Source organism: Protopterus annectens, chromosome 8.part0 (genome assembly GCF_019279795.1).
Source record: "Protopterus annectens isolate FY-2018-M chromosome 8.part0, PAN1.0, whole genome shotgun sequence".
Taxonomy (NCBI): domain Eukaryota; kingdom Metazoa; phylum Chordata; order Ceratodontiformes; family Protopteridae; genus Protopterus; species Protopterus annectens.
In genome coordinates this window covers 783,683,156-783,701,066 of record NC_056741.1, presented here as the reverse complement: position 1 = coordinate 783,701,066, position 17,911 = coordinate 783,683,156, and the positions used below count along the sequence as shown (strand labels likewise).

The following is a 17,911-nucleotide window of genomic DNA, read 5'->3' as shown; positions in this document are numbered from 1 at the left end:
AATATAGAAAGGCAATAAAGTAATACAAAATACAAAAAATAAAAGCAAACTAACCTTTCCTTCACAGCAAAGTGTAGCAGAGTCTGGATGAGCCTACCCACTTCCATCTGCACCATAGTACAATTAAAAAAACTTCCATTTACTCACTTAGAAAAGTCCTGGCTTTGCTCTTGCTACCCACCTGACTAACTCTATATTCTTCACTTTTTATACACACCCTCTGACTTTCTTTAGATCTACACTTTACAGTACTATCTATTATGCCTTCTTCCTTCCCTATATATACTTACTCTTTTACCTCAAATCATTTCAAGTCTTCCTCAGAAATATCATACTGTGCTTTGTAATATATATGCTAGTCTAGTTTGTATAATACCGTATACTCTTTGATGTACAAATGGTAAAATTGGTAATATGTTATCTCTTTTGATTATTTATGTTTTGCAATGTGTAGGTTCATTGATGACCTGTACTCTGCAATTTTTCTTGTGGTATAATGTTTGTTTGTTTTTCATATTCTTGGAGCTTTTCTCCCCAGGCATCCGCTGAAAATGGACCTGTGTCCAGTCGGACTTTCCCAGTAAACAAATGTTAAATAAATTAAATAAATAGTATCTAGCAAAACCACAAAATACCCTAACTTGTTTCTTAGTAACAGGAATAGTACATGCCTAGAGGATCTTCACATTAGTAACATTTTCTGGATGTTGCAATCACTCAAACCATTGTAACCCATATGTACCATTTGTAGCAGACACCTTTTAGCATTACTTGTTAAACCTGTCCACATAAGCTTACTCATCATCACAACCCTCACATGATGGTCACAGTCACTTTGCAAGTAGCTGTAAATGGCAATGGTTTGCATATAAACTAAAGCAACATCTATAACCCTCCTACTAAGTTACCCTGTGGAAGATGTATGGGAGACTCTTCCATCCAGGGGACATTTTGGTGAACTTATACAGCCCAAGGGGAGCAGCAAAGGCTGATATACCTCTGGCTGATTACAGATGCTTTCAGATAGTTAATGGTATTCTTGTACTGAGAATCCAGTCACTCTAGCATTTTCACTGTTTTGGGCATGAAGCAAGCTTCTGAGCTTATGAAACTATAATGGCTTCTAGTTATCTATGTATTAGCAAGGTGCTGTCATTCTTCATAGGAACCAGCATCATAACTGATCCTCAGAAATATTTATGCAATTCAGATAAGTCCTAGAGCTAACATTTCCTGGAATCTATACATTGTTATTTGCTTGATATGCTCAGGTACCCAGTAGGGAATTTACTTTTCTGCAACTTAAGACCTTCTGTTCACATAGTGGCAACAATCTGCTTGTATTTTGGTCTACCAGAGAATATTTCCACCAAACATATTTTAAAGACCCTCAGATTCCATGCATTTAGGTGTGTTTTAGGCATTCAGATAGTACTGTGCCATTCATCTTGGGTGTTGAGGGGTTTCCCATACCCTCTTCTGAACAGCTGTGTATAGGAAGCAGAATTTTTCTGCTGTCATTATAGGGAATGACTACATTAAATGATTGTCTGACAGATGTATATTCTATGGCTAGTAATGTGAATCTTCCTTCCAGTTATGTTGAGCGTTTTCTGACAGATGTATATTCTATGGCTAGTAATGTGAATCTTCCTTCCAGTTATGTTGAGCGTTTTTAGTGCTATATGAAAATATCACTAAAGAATTCAGACTGGTTATTTCTAAATTATCTACATGGACTTTATAACTCTGTATTGTTTTAACATTTTCATTTTATCTGATTAATTAGTCAGCTGCTATTTTCAAACTTGGATTTTGCACTGACTGAGCATAATTCTTTCTAAATGTTGTTTAATCACAACCTTTTAATGACTGTTCTGTCATAGATTTTCATCTTATCTTTTGGAAGCATATTGCAGAGTGCAAGCAGTCAAACTTGTGAACTGATTTTTGGTGTTTATTTTGTATGATGGATAAAATGTTTTAAGATAGGAATCTGTTGCTGGCTTTTCCTTTTCTTCAGTTGTCACTTAATTTCTCATATTTAAAAAGTGGTAATTCCTAAGAGCAAGAGGTGAAAATACTCTCCTCCTTGGTGAGCTCATCCTGTCTGTGATGAATTGATCCCTGTTAAGGTTTCTCATTGGTATTCTGGGCAAAATGTCCTATGAAAGGGACACTCAATACCTTGTATTAAGGGAGCCTTTAGTTCATCAGAAGCTGAGAAGTAGGACCTGTGCTGGTTTTGTCTCATTTAGGACATTAAAAGGGAAACTAAAGAGTACCCATATTATCCAACAGCAGCACCTGTTTTGCATACTGACAAGGTAATGCTCAAGATCCTGTAAACTAGCCACCAGCAGCATATGGTCTGAGAACTATTCAGACAAGCTGGTTTTAGAAGGGACAGAGGCACTAGAGAAAATTTTCAACATCCAATGGATAATAGAGAAACTTGAAGAGTTTCAGAAAAATATTTACTTCTGCATTATCAGTCACTCTAAGCCTTCACTCTCAAGGTGAATTTTTTGGCATCTGTATTTCAGATTCATAATAAGCTGGTTATGATCAGAGATCCAGTCATAATCCTCTATGTTATAATTAAGTTCTTATGTATGAACCTCACTATAACAAGGTTATATTTTCTTGCTTTTGTAACATAATCAGTGAACTCTGTTTATACCAGGGTTATTGTGGACGCACTTAACTTCTTCACCCATTTCTCATACACACACTGCCTCTGCTGGGATTTGTAAACTGTTATATGAAAGACTGGTCCAGAAAAGAGAATATTGTTTATAATTTAACATGAGAAGAGTGGATAGCACTACTACATATGTCTAAAAATGAACAGTTGTTTTTTAAATCTTCTGATATGGGGAATAAATTGGGTTGTTATGCAGTATTTGAAGATGTGCCACGAACATTTGGATGATAATTTGGTTTACTGTAAGGTAGATATAATTAAATATTTGGAAGCATTAGATGAATTTAAATCTTTACTTAATAGAGGTGTTAGACTAGGTTACTTAACTAGTGATGATGTTCAGAAGAAATTGATTATGAATAGTCACAGCATTGCCACATTCTATTGTTTACCAAAAATTCATAAAAGTATATAGGCACCTCTGGGGCATCCTATAGTCTCAGGTAGTAATTATTCCACCTATAACTTAGGTCAATTATTGCACTTTCTGTTGTTACTTAAGGTGGTTTCATTATCAGCTTATGTTAAAGATGTTTTTGATTTTTTTGTGTAAGTTGAGGTCGATACAATGGAAAAATAATATGCACTGGGTAACCCTAGATGTGAAAAGTTTATATACTAACATTAAACATTGCCATGGTCTTGAGGCTATTATATTTTTTCTAGGGGAGTCACCCATCACATAATATATTGTTGATTTAGTACATTTTTGTTTGAATAATAATTATTTTGAGTTTGATAATGAAGTTTACCATCAGAAATGTGAAACAGCGATGGGGGTGGCTTTTGCCCACTCATATGCTAATTTAACCATGGGACTGTTTGAAGTAGAATATATCTACAGGAAAAAAAAATTTGTCAGTATGTTAAGTGTTATTTTAGATTTATTGATGACTTAATTTTTTATGTGAAGGTGGTGAACAGGAAGTGCAGATTTTTTTGGATGAGCTACAGGTGACTAGATTTAATTTCACTTTTGATGGTATCCAGATAGGGAAGGTATTGTCCTTTCTGGATGTAGATTTGATACTTAATCAAGATGGTATATTAACTACGAAAGTACATAGAAAATTCCAAGGGAATATTCATTATTTGAAAGCAACAAGTTGTCATACTGGGCATACGATGGATGCCTTACCTTATGGTGAGTGCATACGTCTTTTTAGGCTATGCAGTGATAAACAATATTTTTTAAGAGAAATGGGACGCACTTTTGGGATGTTTGAAAAGCGAGGTTATGGAGAAGACCTATTACTAAGGTATGGTCTAGATTTAATAATGAATATAGAGGGAATAAAAATAGAAAATGGAAGGGTGTTCCCAGGAGAGTTAATGGTACTGAATCTGAATATAACATGCATTTTGTTACCACATATAGTGGATTTAGTAATAGGCTTTTTGATGTGGTGCAAACACAATGGCAATTTTTATCAAATTTTAAAGCTGGTTGTTGGATGCCTAAGACACTTGTTGCTTCTTATAGAGTGGGTCTTAATATTAAAAGAGTTTTTTGGTGAAATCTAGATTTCATAGAACTAAGGAAACTTTATATGGATCACCTAGCTGTAGAGGTACATTAGGATGTGGCAAATGCAAGGCATGTAAATTTATTGTTCCTTATTTTGGACTTCTAAATGGTCGAAAATTTAAAGTACGTGGGAACTATAGATGTGACACTGAGGGCATTATTTATGCCCTCAAATGTCCTTGTAATAAGTTTTATGTGGGGGAGTCCAAAAGGGCTTTTAAAATGAGGTTATTAGAACATGTTCGTGATATAGTAAATAAAAAAGAACAAAGTTCAGTGGCACAACATTTTTTAGAAGCACATGGTAGTTCAACTTGTGGTTTACAAGCCACTATTTTGGAGAAAATAGATTGTGTTTTTTGGGTGAGGGTATTAGTAAGAATAAATTTCTTTATAAAGAAGCAGTTTATATATTAAAATTATATTAAAATTCGGCACTTTGTTCCCTAAGGGTATGAATGTTGATTTTAATTGGCACATATTGCTTTAAAGAAAGTGCCTTTTTAGTATTTTATGTTACTAATTGATTATTTTATTGTTTAATTACTTATTTAGTGATGTATATATAGCATGTGTTTGATTTGAATTCATTGTCTACTCCAAGAAGGCAGTGTATGCCGAGACGTCAGAGAGAGAATAAATTTGATATACTGGGATCCTGGTCTTTGTTTTTTGTTGTATTTGCTGCAATTTCCATTTGTTTTGTTGTTGTTGCTGCAGTAGCACCTATTTCGCATACTGACAAGGTAATGCTCAAGATTCTGTAAGCTAGCCTCCAGCAACATATGGTCTGAGAACTATTCAGACAAGCTGGTTTTAGAAGGGACAGAGGCACTAGAGAAAATTTCCAACATCCACTGGATAATAGAGAAAATTGGAAAGTTCCAGAAAAATATTTACTTCTGCATTATCAGTCACTCTAAGCCTTCACTCTCAAGGTAAATTTTTTGGCATCCATATCTCAGATTCATAATGACTACCCGCGGTGTTGGTGCTGCGGTAGCATTGTCGCCTCACAGTAAGACGCTGTCCGGTTTGATTCTCAGCTAGAGCGTCTTCTGCGTAGAGACATATGTGAATGGGCGTGCCTTTGTTGAAGGTTGTGTGTCAGAGCTGGTAACTCGGCACGTAAAAATCAACTACCAATCATTAGCGGACCAGAGTTCCGCTGTGGCGACCCCTAACCGGGAAAAGCCGAAAGACACAATCTCAGATTCATAATGAGCTGGTTATGATCAGAGATCCAGTCATAATCCTCTATGTTATAATTAAGTTCTTATGTATGAACCTCACTATAACAAGGTTATATTTTCTTGCTTTTGTAACATAATCAGTGAACTCTGTTTATACCAGGGTTATTGTGGATGCACTTAAATTCTTCACCCATTTCTCATACACACACAGGCTCTGCTGAGATTTGTAAACTATTATATGAAAGACTGGTCCAGACTCTCAGGAGGTAGAGGAGAAGAAGTAAAGAAATCTGGAGTAATAATATGAATGGACCTTCTTGCTTATGCACAAACTTACAATGGATGACCTTTGTGCAACTTTACAGTTAGAAATTTATCATATGAAGCTGCTCTTGCCTGAATTGGCTCTGCAGCCAGTTCTGTCTCATAAATTAGAAGGATTTTTCTGCTTCAGACTGAGAAGTTAAAACTCATTTTTATGGCTATGGTTGACAACATTAGGTAGGAAACCTTGCAGTATCTGGCTATTATGTCCAGTACTGTACAACCCAGTTTTCTTGCCTCAGAGTTGGAAAATGTTTCACACGGCTAGTTATCTTCAGTACATGGAACTGATCAAGCAATTAATATTGAAAACATGTAGTTTAGACCTCCGTCAAACCAGGTGCTCTGAGGCCATTGAATTTTTCATAGTGCGCAAGTCTGTCTAAGATTGTGGTTCTTCTGACCATGTCAATGGCAAATCAACCCTTTCAAGACAGGGGAATTGTTAATGTGTTCAACATGTTACCTCACTGCCTCTCCTAACATTAGATCTCTTGTATTTCCTAGTGACAGTAGAGTGGAGTTGTGTCAAGAATTTTTACTATTTAATCAAGATCAGTGGCAACATTCTCCTGAAGGACAAGGCTTTAGTGGTGCTGAAGACATATTTCTATATGGAGAAATATCAGTTGGATAAAAAAGTATAATCAGAAGATCTTTCATGCGCTAGTATTCTCTTGGATGCACTTCAGTGGGTTTTACTTTCCACCTCATGTTATTTCAGGTGGTATGGAGCACTACAATTAAGCTAATACCATCTGTTTTTAAATGCAGTCATATAACATCATTGCTGTGTAGTCTGCACTTGCTACTTGTTGCCTTGTAGGTACAGTACAAAAGCTTCTGTGTCAACCTATTTAGCCTGCACAGATTATTTAAAGGAGATGCTGATCTTCACAGGCTTGTCTGTAAGACGCTGTTCTCCATCATCTTTAAAGGAGTCATCTATAGGCTGCTTTGAAAAAAACCTAAAAGCACTATACCTGTAAAGGTGTTCTTATATTTGTGGTTAGAATTTGCTTTGCCTTTTTGCAACATTTCATTAACCATTTTTATATTCATCTTGTTCTATAGCTATAATATTTATTATTTTTTATTGATTTTAATGTTTTATGTATTTGGTTATTGTAATGTGTTTTGTTTTAAGCGTGTGAAATAAATCTGAATTTGAATTTGAAAATTTGGTTGTGTTCACCCCAAATTTCTATCTTCTGCCTGGCAGTTTCTCCATACAATTAATACCATTTACCATTTCTGTGGGAATCTAGGACACCTTACTGACAGCCAGGAGCATGAAAGTCACATGGGGCGCACTAAGTAAAAACAAGACTAAACCATCCCATATCTCAGTCAGGTCTCACAGAGATTGTGGGGATGAATGTGTTTCCAGTGCATAGGTTAACATGATTGCATGTCTCCATAATAGGGGTAATAATTTCAGACATGGCCATACTATGGTTGCATCAGTACTTACTCATAATTTGCTACTTCATCTGGGAGAACTCAAAGTCCTGAACATGTATGCTCATGAGTCTTGTTGCAGCCTGCAGCATGTGTCATTAATTTAAGTGTTGCCTGCTATGATTGCATCATATATGTTGCTACTCAGATTTACATAACATTTTTATTGTACAGTGTTTTGTTAGATAATACTATCAATACACACACGCGCACACACACACACACACACACACACACACACACACACACACACACACACACACACACACACACACACACACAGACACACACAGACACACAGACACGCGCACGCATGTGTGTGTGTATATATATATATATATATATATATATATATGTGTGTGTGTGTGTGTGTGTGTGTGTGTGTGTGTGTGTGTGTGTGTGTCTTTTGCAGTGGCTACCATTTGATAGATTAGGGTTGTTCTTCTGCTTTCATGGCATGGTGCCCCCTTACATCCACTAACATTTCAAGCTCCTTATCCCTTTATGGTGCATTAACCAGCTATCCCCCAGCCTGGGGTTGTCAACGTCTAGGCACAGACTGTCAAAGCAAGCTGGATATAAGGATGGTGCTGGTCTGAAGATCTACCATAGCATCTTGAAAAGTTAGGGGTTGTAGCTTACACTTAAAGCTGTAATCTGTATATGTTGGCATCACATGTGTGAGTACACCTGTAATAAAGCATGATTTATGTGAGCAGTTCCACCTGGGCTCTAGAGCAAAACCACCACCAGATCCACCCACAAGTTTGGAACTAGATACCATTTTGAGACTCCAGAGCAATATCTCCTCTATGCTTGAATATCATTCCATCCATTCTCCTGAAGAAAGGTGAGCATGCAAGCTGTCCACCTTACTTTAATTTAAGGACCTGTGTGTGGGTGGTATCCTGCACTTGTGAATGTTGTTGTTATACTAACTGTGTACCTTGACATGCGGATGGGGGTGGTAGAGGTAGGTCATCCTTGGTTTCTTCATCACTGTTGTATTCTGACCTTGTCTCCATGTTCCTCAGTGTTAAGCTGTACAGGAAGCAAAAGGTGACAAATGTACAGCATGCCTTCATAGATGTGATCTGGATTATGCACCAGAGCTGTTCATACAGTGACACTGCATTTACAGGTGTCCAGAGAAGTGTTCTATGATGCTGCATCCACAGTGATGATTACAACTGTAGGCCTTTTGTGCATATGTGCATGGGGATCATATTGGCATCAACAGCCATTGCCCAAGTGGATATTAAATATCACCAAACAGACTTTTTTGTGGTATCTACACAGACTCCAGTATGTAGTATTGCGTACCGGAATGTCAGATATTGGTATCATGATTGTGTCTAGGTTATGGACTCACATATCTCTGCTGCAGGATCTGTGGTCACATACTATCTAGCAGTTAACTGAGTAGGATGCATGCTTACTGAGGTATGCTGGTGCATCATCCATAGCCAGATTCATATAGCTATATGAGTACCATCAACTGTACCAAGGACACATGGTAGGCAGCATGTAGAATGGAAGCCTGGCATGATGGGGATTATTTCCTCAGCTGTGTCTGGGACCCTTATAAAATTGTCTGCATATGCTAATAGGCAGTCCAGAATGTACTGCAGGAAGCAGTTGGCAGATGCATAAGATATGCTTGTTGTGTTCTTAGTGGGTCTTTGGAAGGGACCTGTGCCCGTGGTGGTTATGGCAGTTATGATCTTGTCCTTTAGAGGTATTGATCTACCTCTCCCACCTGCCACATCTACCTGACACTTCTACTGACTGACAGCACAGCTGTTCCAATGTCTTGCTGTTGATATGGAAGCTGTTTAACTGATCCTACCTTGTAAGACTAGTGCGCAGGATCTGTAGCCTAAAACACCACATAGTGCAGCAACATTGTCCGGCTGGACATCTGGGTGCTTCTGCTGAAATGGCAGCATCAACAGTGATAATATGGCTTACTGTAAATGTACTTTGACAGTTGCTATAGCAGCAGTGTCTGCTATTGTTGAGTCATAAACATATGCCCTTTTAAGCTCTTCTATGGACTTCACTGTGTGAGTGTTTCTTATACATTATGAATCACATTATTTTGGACAACCACCTACTGTGATTATCTAATTTGCATATTGTTGCTATGCTGTTTTTGTTAATGACATACCTCTGATGTGTATTCCCTGTACCTTCATCTATGAATCTGTTTCTACTTCTGTACATACTATTTAGTGGGCACAAACATTACACCATTACATATTATGGGTCTATATAATTTCATTGAAAACTCATTTCATTGAAGTTTAATTAACTGACACATATTCACTGAAAGCTCACTTCACTGAAAACCCAATTCACTGAAAGCTCACTTCACAGAAAACCCATTTCACTGAAACTCCTTTTGTTGAAAGGTATATATATGGCCTATTCCCCACTGTTGTGCAATCCTGGAGTTAGTATATAAAGTAAGGGGGATGTGGGGGGCACAGCCCCCCACATTCAGGGGGTGCGGGGGCTCAGCCCCCACATTTGGGGGGGGGTGGGGGGTGAAGCTCACCACATAAATTGTTTATATGTTGTCTTCTGGAAGAATTCTTTCATTACACTTGTAAGTATCCATCTATATGCTTTAAAATATTTACAATATGTGGGGGGCTATGCCCCCACACCCCCCAATATGGGGTGCTGTGCCTCCCACACCCCCTTACTTTAAATACTAACTCCAGGATTGCACAACAGTGGGGAATAGGCCATATATATACCTTTCAATGAAAGGAGTTTCAGTGAAATGGGTTTTCAGTGAAATGGGTTTTCAGTGAAGTGAGCTTTCAGTGAATATGTGTCAATGAATTAAGCTTTAATGAAATGAGTTTTCAATGAAATGATATAGACCCACATATTACATATGTGGATTTTGTGATGGTATTAACTTGATTACCAAAAAATAGTATCACATATAAAGCAGGGAGAATAAAGATAATGTATTTATTATCAAGCTGTCATGATATCATATCTGTAGTTGCAGTAGTGTAATCCCACTTCACAAATGTCTTTTTATAATCTTCTGCTTTAGAAGTATATTTTTCTTCATTTGTAGTAATTTTATATGTCACAATTAACTGAACCTTAATGATAATATTTTTCATAAACCTAGGTGGAATACTAGATGAGTACAAATAAATATATATTCCACTTAACTGATGTATTAAAATTTTCATGCTAATTGCTAATTGTTAAACCTTGTCCAGTCTTACATGTTGTCATGTTAAATGTAAATTTTAAGCATGTGCTTGAAACTGGTGTAAATGCTGTGAATCCATCAAATATTGTCCAGGATTCAGAGACATTCTCTCCACCTGCTGTAATTGGCCAATATTGATTGATCAGTTAGCATGACAGAGAGTATCTCTGGCTCAGAGACTTATGCATCTCAAACTAAACCAGTAAATGTAGTAGCTATGCTGGATATGCTAGAGCATCAATCAGCAGGGCATTATAAACCACCGGACAAAGATATATAGCAATTCAGTATTTTTCCCTTATTAGACCATTTATAGAATATGATGCACCCTTTGGTATGTACCTCTCCAGGCACCTCCAACAATTGAAGAGACCTCAGAGGTACCTTATAAAGAAAATGCAAGGTGTCCAACACCTGTTCTATGTTGATAGACTAAAATCCCTGTCACTGTACTCTGTGTCATACAGATCACTCAGGGGTGATCTCTGCTTAGCCAATAGTGCAACTGCAGATCCTGCCCATGATGGAAATGCTACACATTATAAGACAAATGGTACTCGTTACACCCGCTCTAGTGACCTCAACAAGAGAAGTAATATTAACAAGACCTGATGGAGAGAGAGGTTCATCTCTCACAGGCTCCCTCTACTCTGGAATAAGCTTCCAATACTAGTAAAACAGAGCCCTTCACTGACCCTTTTCAAGTGTAATCTGGATAATTGGATGGGGAATCACAAATTCACCCTTGGGGTTTCACCTGCATCCCTTCTGGATAGGGGCAACAGGTGCTAAGTCAGGTCTACTATTAGCACCATTAAAAGAGGGAAAAAACTTGGCTAGGCTTCTAAGGGCCTCAGGGCCATTAGCCTAGTAACCTCCTATGATCCCATGATATGTAGACACTTGTCAGATGCATAAAAGGGGAACAAAGGGTTGTTTAGAAAAATAAGAATAAAGGGAGGAAGGAAGCAGACAACACACAGGAGGACAACATATATGAATATGTCGGATGGAGAGGAAGTGAACTATTTCTTTTTGGTTTGTAGAAGGCCCCATTCTGTTTGCTTTATATAGAGAGATGGGGAAGAGGAGAAAGATGGAAAGGAATAGATGGGTATGATTGCAGTAGGATGATGTGCAGGGGAAGGTAGAGACACAGGACAGCCCACACAAACTGGGGTGGATGTATGCACAATAGGGAGAGGAGGAAGGGGATGGACAGAAACAAATGGTGATGAAGAAGGTCGGACAATGCATATGGTATTGGGCATGTCACAATAGGAAAGGACTATACTAAGATAAGGATCGGATGGGATAAGAGTAGCAGCATGCTGATTACTGGCCTCTTCCAGAGGGATATTACTGTGTTCGATTCCCACATGATGGAACAGTTAAGCTAGTGGAATGAGCCACACCCTCCCCTCGTGTTCAGGGTCGACTAATGGACAAATCTGCTGTCCACTCCAACATGCTGTTCATCTTTACCATATATCTGGCACTACTGTCTCTCTCTCCCTCTTGTATAGCCTCCACCACCTTCTCCATCTGTAGCTGGACCATCTCATGCAGTGGTGTCAAACTACCTTCCTGTGGGGGCCAAGACCCCTCCTTCTTCAGGGAAATCCCAATATCATCATCCTCAGATTCCTCAGCTATAGCATCAGCAGTGGTCTGTCACAGCTGGGGTGTCTGCTGTCCAAATCTATTATCTTGACCTGCAATGAGGAGATTCAGTAGGATGTTTGCCATAAGGGAATCTTCCTGACAATGGACTAAATGTATTTGCAGCACAGATCAGCATTTGTGAGTAGAATGAACCTTGCTGGGCACTAGTCTCTCCTGCTTCCTGCGCTAGGACTCAATTACTGTTTCAGTCTGGTCTTGCTGAAAGAGAAAAGGTCACATTAGAGAACTGAGACAGGTGTAAGGTAAGATATCAGAACTACAGACAAGTCATAGTCGCCTTGTATATGTTTTATTTAGATGTGTAATAGGCAGGAGTGTGTCCCATGTGCATAGGTTAACATTCTCACACAGATATGTAGCCCTGTTACACAAGGACTTTGAGATGGTGTACTGTAACCTCAATCTATAACAGACCTCTTCAAAAAAAAAAAAAAAAAAACACACATAACCCATGTAAAATGTTCTTTGTGTCCTTTTGGAATTTTGAGACTCTTTCATATCAGTGCTGAATCTTTGAAAGAGTAAGTGCAATTCTTGGAACATAAAATGCATTTTTATAGAGGAGTAAGTCCCCTTGCACCCCCAGTGTGGAAGCCACACCCCCACACTCCTGCTATTTATATATATTAACATCGATATCACTGTACCTCAGAGAAGTCAGAGATGCAGCAATTTTGGAGATAGTATATATAATTGCTCTTAAATTCTTGCTTTTCCTAGGATCACACTTATGATCTTCAGTCATAGAGTGGGAACTCAGTGTAGCTGGCATATTCCATTAGGTACCACCACCGCTGCCTCCACCTGACATTGAAGTGTTGCATAATTACCTATGCAGATTTTGTGAGATGATCTTGACAAATGATTGCAAGTAACAACAACAGTCCAAACATAAAACAAGGAGGAAAAAATACTGTGTTCTATACTTATAATGCCATTTGGGGTGTTGCTGCCTAATCTGCATTTCCAGCTCAAGAATATTATATACCAAGCGTCTGCTTTCCTGAATGGAACATCACAGGGGCCAGTGAGTGCCCTCTGAAGCAGGTGTTTGGAAGGTAAAGCATAATCTAAATCTTCTACATAAATCATCCAGGTACTGTTCTGGGGCACTAATAGAACATGCCATTGTCTTCTGAACCTCCTCAGAAAAGGTGTCAGCTTTCATGAGGAATAAAATTGTAGTCTGTGAATAACACATGTATATTTGCACAGATCTCCAGCACCAGCTTGCAGTGCTGAGCTGTCAGTGATGAGCACAGACGTTAATCTGCACTTCAAGCTGCAGCAAGTATGACTGCTTTATTCCTATACCTGGTACTCCTTAACAAATTAGATACACCCTCTGAGGAGCTCGTATGTACCAAGGTATAACAAGCACACCCATTGCATGCATTCCCATATCTGTCTCCATAGCACTAGTATAGCATACCCCATTACTGCCCCTTTAAATATAGAATGAGTTTATTTATTTAACATTTGTTTACCAGGAAAGTCCGACTTGGAACAAAGCCAATTTTCAGTGGAAATTTTCTGGGGAGAAATACTCCAGATGTCTGTCTTTGTAACATGGGATTAAACCAGATCATCTGGAGGAAACCCACACGAATGCAGGGAGGACATACAGACTCTGCACAGAAGGCACCCCAGCGGAGAATTGAACCAGAGAACCTCTTGCTGTGACAATGCAACTGCTGCACCACTGCGCTGTCCAATGATATAATTATGTTACCCCTTTTTCTGTAGCTGTCATCCTACCAGTCTCATTGGTATGCAGTATATCATAAGAATCATGTGAAATAAAAGGATATTAGACCAGAGGCCATGTGCGTCTTTTCAATAACCATCCTCAGGCTTTTCCAACCTTTTCAAGGATGGCAAGGCCTATATGTCCTGGCATGTATTTTCAGGATAATCACCCAATTATCTAAGTTATGATTAAAGGCAGCCAAGAAATCACATTGCTAGACGTGCAGGGGTGTGTATTCCAGAGCAAGGGAGGGCACTGGATGATGAATCTATCTTTTCATTTAGTTTTATTTATTTCCTGATGCAGATTCAGATCACTCATTCTAGTGTTGGTTGTACTGTCTGACACATCATGAAGAAGGAGGTCTTGGATAATGGGATCCCTGAGGGCATGGAAAGCAAATCATAGATATCCTTTCAAGAGTCTATATGAAAATGAGTACAAGGAAAGTGACTCCAGCCTTTCTTGATAGCCAAGATTTTTTAGGTTCCAGATTCTTTTTGTTGGGAACCTCTTGTGGTCTTTCAAAAAATGTTGATAAGTCTAGTGCAGGGCTGTTTAACCTTTTTTTGTTCAGGGAACAATTACCATACAGTTCATAGGCAACTTACATTCTTGTCAAGGTTTTGGGGGGGGCCACATTACCATGTTCAACATGTATCTGTCCATTCAAAACAGTTTGTTGCAAGACATACCTAGGCCCAGATAAAATGCTTTGGTGGGCTGGACTGTGGCCCTAGGGCCACCTGTTGGACACCCCTGGTCTAGTGCGATACATGCCACACGGTACATTATATTCTATAATAAGTCTAAAAAGAGAAAAGGGAAAAGCACAGGGGAACAATAACTTTCTTGGTTTTAGAAAAGAGACTTTTAGTGATTAATTGTGATATATAAAAGGATTTCCTGACTATGGTCTCTACATGTTGAACAAAGAAGAGTGAGACATCTAACCAGATGTGCAAGTCTCTGATGACAGACTCACTGGAGAGTGGGGTGTCGCTGATACAGTAGGTAGTAGCAACTTGTTTTCCAAAGGAGATGATACTGCATTTCTTAGAAATTACTTTGAGCCATTTCTCAGTGCACCATGTGCTAATTTGTGATTAGTTCTTTTGAAAGGAAGTTGTATCATTTGTTGATTTGACAACTACTCCTAACTTGCAACCATTGGCAAATCAGTTATCTAGTAATAAAAAGTAAGGATCTCATTTATAGCACTTTACTGACCTTAGCACAACAGTTTCAAGATTTAAAACTGTGGAGAGTGACCAGCATTAAAAACTACATAATATGAACAATCTAGCCTAGTTCATACACATTAAGACTTTTTAAACACCGTTAATTTTGAATAGAAAAAATGAGTGAAAAGTTCATGATCAATGGTAGGGAAATTAGTAGAAATAAAAAAAAATGAAAAGTACTGAATAGTTTCTGAGCATGGCACAACATCAAACATTATATGGAGAAAAAAATCACTCGGGGATAAAGTTTACAGCATTGAAGGGTATAGATTTACTTTAAAGGAACAGCCAGCAATTGCAAAAGTAAAACATGCCTTTTACAATGATTTGTTTGCTTACTGCTAGAGTATCCTTCATTTTGTATTTATGTATTATGTCTACTCCCTAAAATAACATGCAGATGTTATGACTGTTTAGAGAAGTGGTGCTCCCCTCATCAACATGATTGCTGTGCCTGTTCTCCTGTTGTGCATCCTTTTGTACCTGTCACAGGCAGTAATACCATTTACAAGTTGCAACTTTTATTTGGTTTTACATTCAGAATTATGGTGCTCAGACTTTGCTATCTAGTGAGCAGTGATGATGTTATTTACTTAACTTCAGTGTTTTTGTATGTTTAGCAGATACCAAGTGTTAATTTATAAGAAATATACAGCTATCTGTATTCATTACAATATTGATAAAGAAGGCTAACTTGTAGATATTTTTGTGTATCTAATGAAAAGGAATGTTTTAACATATTTAACATATAGGCTGTAGGTGGATTGGACACTCTAAATTGGCCCTAGGCGTGAATGTGTACGTGTGTGTGCCTTCTGTGAAAGGTTGGGCGCCAGGCCGGCAACTCAACACCGTAAAATTCCACTGCCAATCATGAGCGGACAGGTGATCCGCTATGGCGACCCCTAACCGGGAAAAGCCGAAAGAAGAAGAAGAAGAATTCCTGCCATACAGGCCAAACATATATACAGGATAACAAAGCAAAATTACATATGTGTTTTTCATAAAGAATAAAAAAATGCAGCTGATGCCATTGGTATCTGCTGAATAAATAACACCCAGAAGATTTATAAGACAGGAGGTACTACAACAAAAAAAGAACGAGTGACCTGCATTAAAGCTGTATCCCCAAGAGTCTTACAGCTATTACACAGATGTACAGTTGTTTACCTTACACAGAACTCATACACAAAAATGCATGGCTTGTGTGTTTAAATCTGTTTTTTTTTTTTTTTTTTTTTTTGAAGTATACATTTAATTTTTTCTCTTTGGTTAAAATATGAACAGATTAAAAGAAGAAAATTGTTCTGGCAAGCTTTAATCTTACATCTTCCACCACGTACATATAGTGACCTATGATGGAAGTATGAGAACTTGTGCTTTTCTATGTATAAGTATGTTTGCCATCATTATAACATCTAATAAGGTAAAATAAAAACTGAAGGGATAGATGATTTTGCCTTTGTTTGCCATTTAAATTATAATGCTTTATTAATTGATGCAAAAAATGGTTTCTATTGAAACATTTTTGTGGTTGTGTCGTCTAATAAAACCCATGTTTACATTTGCTTGCAATGACTAGTTCACAAATGTTTTACTGGCCTTTGAATCTGGATGGAAATGGCTGTTTTATATTTCATTGGGGAGAAAGAGAAATAACTTTGTTTCCTTCACAACAGTAAAGACAAATAAGCACTGAGTGTAGTAATCTATGATGATGCTAAGAAACACACAATGCCTGCTATGTGGCAGAATGATGCTTTTTCCATGCAATTTCTTGTGGCTATAAAATGTGATTGCTGATATTAAAGTTATACTGTTGTATCAGGTAAGCATAAAACAGATGTAGATGTGTTGATCTCTAGTAAAAAAATAACAAAAAACAAAACAAAAAAACAAATAGATCTAAAGATTGCCAGGGCATCTGCAGTACATGGATATTGTACTCATTTCCTGTAATTCAAGTCCACATCTCACTTTTGGGAGCCCTAAAAGAGAAAATCCTATTGTGTCAGAAAAGCTAGGCATATGAATACAATATAGACACCAATGGCTATTTTTGTCATACATTATATGATCCTTAATTTTAATAGGATAAATTAGATTATACAAGACAAGAAACAATGTGAGAATGACTTCAGAGCTACTAGGCAAGTCCACTACATTCTGCTCAATTAACTTTTCATAGACTGATTCTGCTGAAGAGCTTGAATGCATATGATCCACACTACAGCAATCTGTAAAATAAAATGTATGCTAATGTATTAGGAATGCTATCAATACCTCTGTGTATTTGCAACTTATAATGCAAGTAACTCTCATATGGAATAGCATTCCTTCTAGGAATGGCTTTCTTTCTTACAACTACTAATTACTAAGATAGTCTCCTGCTAAGCTGTGCCACTGGAATATGATAAAGCAGCTATCAGAAAACGAATGAGTAACTGAACAGAAGTAACTATTAGTGCAGTCTGCAGGGGTGTACTCATGCTGTTACGATCACTGAAGCTTAAGCAGCCTCACAGACAAATCAAATGACCTGCTTATCTTAAATAAGCATCTAAGCTTTTTTTAAAGTATTTTAACATTACAGAATATGCATTGGAACAATGAATACTCCTGCAGTGGGCCTGCAAACTTAATAGTGAAGACAACTAGAAAGTCAATATTACATAATTATGCCAACACCACTTTGCGAGGTGTATATGATGTTTACCACAAGCCATGACTCTATGAGGTATTTACCTGCTGAGTGTTTTGTAGCTAATGATTCT

The 17,911-nt window shown here is 37.8% G+C and overlaps 1 protein-coding gene across 1 annotated transcript in view; it reads left to right on the top strand.

Annotated features, from left to right (window-relative positions):
- The window catches only part of LOC122809044 (V-type proton ATPase subunit G 3-like), a 222,758-nt gene that overhangs the window by 13,308 nt on the left and 191,539 nt on the right, over positions 1-17,911 (top strand). The window lies entirely within an intron of this gene.